A 7,491-nucleotide genomic window follows, 5' to 3' on the forward strand; every position below is an offset into this window, starting at 1 on the left:
ACCAATATTTATTACCACATAGGCACATATTCTTGTAAAAAGGGGGGATGTCATGATATTCAGATAAACATATCCTGGTGCAAACACACATACACACTGATGGACAGACGGACCAATCAACACACACGCAACATTACATGGTAGCATTGTGGATAGCACAATTGCTTCACAGCTCCAGGGTCCCAGGTTTGATTCCGGCTTGGGTCATTGTCTGTGCGGAGTCTGCACATCCTCCCCGTGTGTGCGTGGGTTTCCTCCGGGTGCTCCGGTTTCCTCCCACAGTCCAAAGATGTGCAGGTTAGGTGGATTGGGCATGATAAATTGCCCTTAGTGTCCAAAATTGCTCTTAGTGTTGGGTGGGGTTACTGGGTTATGGGGATAGGGTGGAGGTGTCGACCTTGGGTGGGGTGCTCTTTCCAAGAGCCGGTGCAGACTTGATGGGCCGAATGGCCTCCTTCTGCACTGTAAATTCTATGAACATTACAGCCAATCACCAGTGAGAGCACACGCACTATAAAACGGGGAACACCATAGTTCCCGCTCATTCCAGCAGGAGACAGCACAGAGCTCACAGCGTGCCACTCAGACATACACCATGTGCTGAGTGCCTCTCTAAGATAGTGTTAGGGCTAGGTCCACAGGTTAACGGGTAAAGTGCGAACCACAGTCATAAGTTTACAGATGTTGTTATCAAGAGTAATAAAACAGAGTTGTACCATCTACAACCGTGTTGGTTCGTCTGTATACCGGAACACCCAATACAACAGTAAGCAAGGGGGTGATAGATGATCTGCCGATTTGAGGTTACTATCATATCAGCTATGATCTGATTAAATGGCGGGGCAGATTTGAAGGGCTGACTGGCCTACTCTTTCTTTGTATGTAAGACAGAGTGTGGGTCGGGAGGCATTCTCTGGTTGAAGTGACAGATTCCATAAACATTTAAGGACTTCAAAAGATTTGTCCTGGCATGGCTGAAGGAATAACCATCAAAGTGAGCCATGTTGCTGGGGGTCGGTTTGAGAATTCTCATAAGACTGAGGGAGACCTTAATTTGTTTAATTAATTTACGGGATGTGGACGTTGCTGGCTCGGCCAGCATTTATTGCCTATCCCTGGACATTACAACTCAGCAAAAGGGAGAAGTGAACCCATTGGAAACCAGCAGTGACTCTGGACTGTTTCTTATAAAGACTGAAATTCTGCGGAGAGCAAGCTCTGATGTACATGTGGCCAATCATTGCCCCTCTAGAGGAGGAGCAGACTGAGGGAAAGCCTGCTGTTGTAGTCCGGACCATTCAATAGTATTTCAACAATATGAGATTGGATCTAAAGTATAATAGTGCTTTATAGAATGGAATATGTTAGTCAGTCCTCTCTTTACATAGTGTGTCTTCGCCATTCCTGCTTCTAAAGCAGTGTTTTTCAAACTTTTTTGCCTGGGACCCATTTTTACCACGGCCACCCTTCGGGACCCGTGCCAGCCAACCTTCGCAACCCACCATTTTCACTTGCCTTGAATGTGACCGGTGAGCCTGCTCGGTCCTCACGATCTCACTTGCTTTGTTATTCAATGTTAGATTTCTGATAATGACTTCAGCTGATGATTTAAGATCTCACTGCATCCGTTGAAAAGAATCCAGGTTTATCCTCGAATTTGCCATGTTTAGTCTTCAAATGTCTTTGAACTTTTGAGGGTTCTAAACTTTCATTTGCTAGTGCTCGCCTGCATATAACACACATGAACTTTGAATCCTGATTTGCAATGGCACAATTAACAAAGCCCACACCTCAAGTAATCATATTTATCTTGCTTTTTTCCTGTTTTCAGCTTCTTCATGGGTTGTTCACCGGAGGCCCTGGAGTTCACACCAAAACTGGTGGCAGTTGCAAAATGGAGAAATCCCTCTCGTGCCCAGAACACGTGACGTCCGCGTAAGGGGCACATGACCTTTTCTCTGCTGCCGCTCCAGGCAATAAGACTCCAGCGATTTTAAAAAATAAAATAAAATCTGCCCCTGGGTCAGCACCCCGACATCAGGAGGCGTTCTGCCTCGCTAGGCTTCAGGCCTGTGCACTGCTGACGGGGCACGCATGCACAGAACAGCTGGCATTCTGAAAGCAGGTCGCAGCCGGCATTTTTAAAAGCCGGGCTTACCGTTGGACACTTCTTCCCGCGACCGGGAATGCCGCAACACATGGTCCCGCAACCGGGACTGCCGTGATGCATGGCCTCACAACACCCACCCAGGGGTCGTGACCCTAAGTTTGAAAATGACTATTCTAAATGGTTCAATCCCCACTACGTACTGTCCCAGTGAGTGGATACTACATTATGCTCCCTTGGTAGCATCTAGGGAGGTACTCTCATCCGGATGTGACTTGTGTTTCATGTTAAGTATTTCTGCCTCTGAATCAGAAAAAAAGGGAAGAGTTGCATTTATATTGCACTTTTTTTTTTTTTTTAAATATATTTTATTGAATTTTTTTCCCAAACAACAATTTTTCCCCTCTTACAAAGCAAACGCAACAATAACAATACAGAAATTTTTAACAATACACAAGTAACAAAACCCCATTATCTTTTGACCTAAACTAAACTAAACCCCCCCCCCTCCCCCCTGGGTTGCTGCTGCTGGTCATCTGTCTTCCCTCTAACATTCCCCTAGGTAGTCGAGAAATGGCTGCCACCGCCTGGTGAACCCTTGAGCCGATCCTCTCAGGGCAAACTTTATCTGCTCCAGTTTAATGAACCCCGCCATATCATTTACCCAGGCCTACAGTCCGGGGGGTTTCGCCTCCTTCCACATGAGTAGGATCCTGCGCCGGGCTACTAGGGACGCAAAGGCCACACGTCGGCCTCTTTCGCCTCCTGCACTCCCGGCTCTTCCGCAACTCCAAATAGAGCTAACCCCCAGCCTGGTTTGACCCGGGCCTTCACCACCTTCGAAGTCACTCCCTTCCAATACCCTTCCAGTGCCGGGCACGCCCAAAACATATGTGCGTGGTTTGCCGGGCTCCCGCCACACCTCCCACATTTGTCCTCCACTCCAAAGAACCTGCTCAATCTTGCTCCCGTTATGTGTGCTCTATGTAGCACCTTAAATTGAATCAGGCTAAGCCTGGCGCATGAGGAAGAGGAATTTACCCTGCTTAGGGCATCAGCCCACATACCCTCCTCTATCTCCTCCCCTAGTTCTTCTTCCCACTTTCCTTTTAGTTCGCCCACCGACTCCTCCCCCTCTTCCCTCATCTTTCGGTAAATCTCTGACACCTTGCCCTCTCCGACCCACACCCCTGAAAGCACCCTGTCCTGTATCCCCTGTGTCGGGAGCAACGGAAATTCCCTCACCTGTTGTCTAGTAAACGCCCTCGCCTGCATATATCTCAAGAAATTTCCCCGGGGCAACTTATACTTTTCCTCCAATGCTCCCAAGCTCGCAAAAGTCCCATCTATAAATAAATCTCCCACCCTCCTAATTCCCAACTGGTACCAGCTCTGAAATCCTCCATCCATTCTTCCTGGGGCGAACCTATGGTTGTTCCTGATTGGGGACCCCACCAGGGCTCCCCGCACCCCTCTCTGTCGCCTCCACTGTCCCCAGATATTCAATGTTGCCGCCACCACCGGGTTCGTGGTAAACGTTTTAGGTGAGAACGGTAGCGGCGCCGTCACCAGCGCCTCTAAACTCGTCCCTTTACAGGACTTTCTCTCCAGTCTTTTCCACGCCGCTCCCTCACCCTCCATCATTCATTTACGTATTATTGCCACATTGGCGGCCCAATAGTAATCGCCCAAGTTCGGTAGTGCCAATCCTCCTCTGTCCCTACTACGCTGAAGGAACCCCCTCCTTACTCTCGGAACTTTCCCTGACCACACAAAGCTCGTGATGCTCCTGTCTATTTTATTAAAAAAGGTCTTGGTGATTAGTATAGGGAGACATTGAAATACAAATAAGAACCTCGGGAGGACCATCATCTTAATTGCTTGCACCCTGCCCGCCAGCGATAGAGGCTGCATGTCCCACCTCTTGAAGTCCTCCTCCATTTGTTCTACCAGCCGTGTCAGATTAAGTCTGTGCAAGGTTCCCCAGCTCCTAGCGATCTGAATCCCCAGATATAGGAAGTTTCTTTCCACTTTCCTTAGAGGCAGGCCTTCTATCTCTCTACTCTGGTCCCCTGGATGTATCACAAATAATTCACTCTTCCCCATGTTTAGCCTATACCCCGAGAAATCCCTGAACCCCCTCAAAATTCGCATAACCTCTATCATCCCCCCCGCTGGGTCCGACACGTATAACAATAGGTCATCTGCGTATAACGAGACTCTGTGTTCTTCTCCCCTCTAATCACCCCTCTCCATTTCCTGGAGTCTCTCAACGCCATGGCCAGAGGTTCAATTGCCAACGCGAACAACAATGGAGACAGCGGGCATCCCTGTCTTGTTCCCCTATATAGTCGGAAATACTCCGATCTATGTCGACCTGTAACTACGCTTGCCGTTGGAGCCCCATAAAGAAGTCTAACCCAGCTAATAAACCCGTTCCCGAACCCAAACCTCCTTAACACTTCCCATAAATACTCCCACTCCACCCTCTCAAATGCCTTCTCTGCGTCCATTGCCGCCACTATCTCTGCCTCCCCCTCAACTGGGGGCATCATTATTACCCCTAATAGTCGTCGCACGTTAACATTCAGTTGTCTCCCTTTTACGAACCCTGTCTGGTCTTCGTGCACCACCCCCGGGACACAGTCCTCTATCCTCGATGCCAGTACCTTTGCCAACAATTTGGCGTCCACGTTCAGTAATGAAATGGGTCTATAGGACCCGCACTGCAACGGATCTTTATCCCTCTTCAAAATTAACGATATCGTCGCCTCCGACATCGTCGGGGTAGAGTTCCCCCTTCCCTGGCCTCATTGAACGTCCTCACCATCAACGGGGCCAACAAGTCCACGTATTTTCTGTAATATTCCACCGGGAACCCGTCTGGTCCCGGGGCCTTCCCTGCTTGCATGCTTCCCAGTCCCTTAATAACCTCGTCCACCCCAATCGGTGCCCCCAGGCCTACCACCTCCTGCTCCTCCACTTTCGGGAACCTCAATTGGTCCAGGAACTGCCGCATCCCCTCCTCTCCCTCTGGGGGTTGAGACCTATACAGTTCCTCATAGAAGGTCTTGAACACCTCATTTATCTTTCCTGCCCTTCGCACCGTGTCTCCCCTTTCGTCTCTAATTCCTCCTATCTCCCTCGCTGCTGCCCTCTTTCGCAATTGATGAGCCAACAGGCGACTAGCCTTTTCCCCATATTCATACCTCCTCCCCTGTGCCTTCCTCCACAGTACCTCCGCCTTTCTGGTGGTCAGAAGGTCAAACTCCGTCTGGAGTCGTCTCCTCTCCCTGTACAATTCCTCCTCCGGGGTCTCTGCAAATTCCCTATCCACCCTTAAAATCTCCCCCAGTAATCTTTCCCTTTCCTTGGCCTCTGTTTTCCTTTTGTGGGCCCCAATGGAGATCAGCTCTCCTCTGACCACCGCTTTTAGTGCTTCCCATACCACTCCCACAGGGACCTCGCCGTCGTTATTGACCTCCAGGTATCTCTCAATACACCCCCGCACTCTTGCACACACTCCCTCATCCGCCATCAGTCCCACATCTAATCGCCAGAGTGTTCTCTGCTCCCTTTCCTCTCCTAATTCCAGGTCCACCCAATGTGGGGCATGATCCGAAACCGCTATGGCTGAGTACTCCGCTTCTTCCACCCTAGAGATCAACGACCTTCCCAAAACAAAAAAATCTATCCGGGAGTACACTTTATGGACATGGGAGAAGAAGGAAAACTCCCTAGCCCTAGGTCTAAGAAATCGCCATGGATCCATTCCCCCCATTTGGTCCATAAACCCCTTAAGTACCTTGGCCGCTGCCGGCCTTCTTCCAGTCCTTGAGCTGGATCTATCTAGCCCCGGGTCCAGCACCGTATTAAAGTCCCCTCCTAAAATCAAGTTTCCTACCTCCAGGTCCGGTATACGCCCCAGCATCCGTCTCGTAAATCTCGCATCGTCCCAGTTTGGGGCATACACATTAACCAACACGACCTCCATTCCCTCCAGCCTGCCACTCACCATTACATATCTACCTCCGCTATCTGCTACGATGTTCTTTGCTTCAAATGCTACCCGTTTCCCCACCAAAATGGCCACCCCTCTATTCTTTGCGTCCAGTCCTGAGTGGAACACCTGTCCCACCCATCCTTTCCTTAACCTAACTTGGTCCGCCACCTTTAGGTGCGTCTCTTGGAGCATAACCACGTCTGCCCTTAGTCCTTTCAAATGCGCGAGCACTCGGGCCCTTTTTATCGGTCCGTTCAGGCCTCTCACGTTCCACGTGATCAGCCTCACTAGGGGGCTACCTGCCCCCCTCCCGTGTCGACTAGCCATTACCTTCTCTAGGCCAGTCCCATATCCCGCCTCCGCGCTCCCGCTCGCTCCCCCAGCGTCGCACACCATCCCCGCCCACCCACTCTTTAGCCATTTCCTTTTGGATTTCCGCAGTAGCAACCCAGTTGCCCCCCCCCCCGGCTAGATCTCTTTCTAGCATGATTGCTCCCCCCATATTACTTCCGTAAGTCAGCTGACTTCAACTGACCCCGGCTACTCCTGCTCACTCCTCGACCCCCCCGTGTGGGGAACTCCCATCCGCCTTGCGCCTGTCTTCCCGCCTTATTCTTTCTGGCGCGGGAACATCCCTTTACCTGACCCGCCTCTTATGGTGCAGCTCCCTTTCCCCTCCCCCTCCCCTTCCCCATTCTCCAACTATGTCCCGTCTTTCCCCCCTCACCGGCGCCCACATTTTCCCAATATCTCCCCCCTTCCCAATTTACTTCTCAATTAACTTCAAACATAACATTAACAATAACATTTCCTGCAGCATCAGTCCCTCAGTTCCGATCCAATTTCTCTTCTTTGATGAAGGTCCATGCTTCCTCCGCCGTCTCGAAATAATGGTGTCTCTCCTGATACGTGACCCATAGTCTTGCCGGCTGCAGCATCCCGAACTTCACCTTCCTTTTATGCAACACCTCTTTGGCTCGGTTGAAGCTCGCCCTCCTTCTCGCCACCTCCGCACTCCAATCCTGGTACACCCGTACCACAGCATTCTCCCATCTGCTACTCCGCACCTTTTTAGCCCATCTCAGGACCTCTTCTCTGTCCTTAAGGCGGTAAAATTGCACGATTATCGCCCTCGGTGGTTCTCCCGCTTTTGGTCTTCTCGACGGAATCCGATTTGCCCACTCCACCTCCATGGGGCCCGTAGGGGCCTCAGCACCCATCAGTGAGCTCAGCATCGTACTTGCGTACGCTCAACAGTCCACTCCTTCCACACCCTCAGGGAGACCCAGTATCCGAAGGTTCTTCCTTCGCGCTCCGTTTTCTAGGGCCTCGATCCTTTCAGTACACTTTTTATGAAGTGCCTCGTGCGTCTGTGTCTTAA

The 7,491-nt window shown here is 50.7% G+C and overlaps 1 protein-coding gene across 1 annotated transcript in view; it reads left to right on the top strand.

Annotated features, from left to right (window-relative positions):
* Window positions 1-7,491, top strand: part of cradd (CASP2 and RIPK1 domain containing adaptor with death domain) — a 51,640-nt gene that overhangs the window by 34,496 nt on the left and 9,653 nt on the right. The window lies entirely within an intron of this gene.

This window comes from Scyliorhinus torazame, chromosome 13 (genome assembly GCF_047496885.1).
Source record: "Scyliorhinus torazame isolate Kashiwa2021f chromosome 13, sScyTor2.1, whole genome shotgun sequence".
Taxonomy (NCBI): Eukaryota; Metazoa; Chordata; class Chondrichthyes; order Carcharhiniformes; family Scyliorhinidae; genus Scyliorhinus; species Scyliorhinus torazame.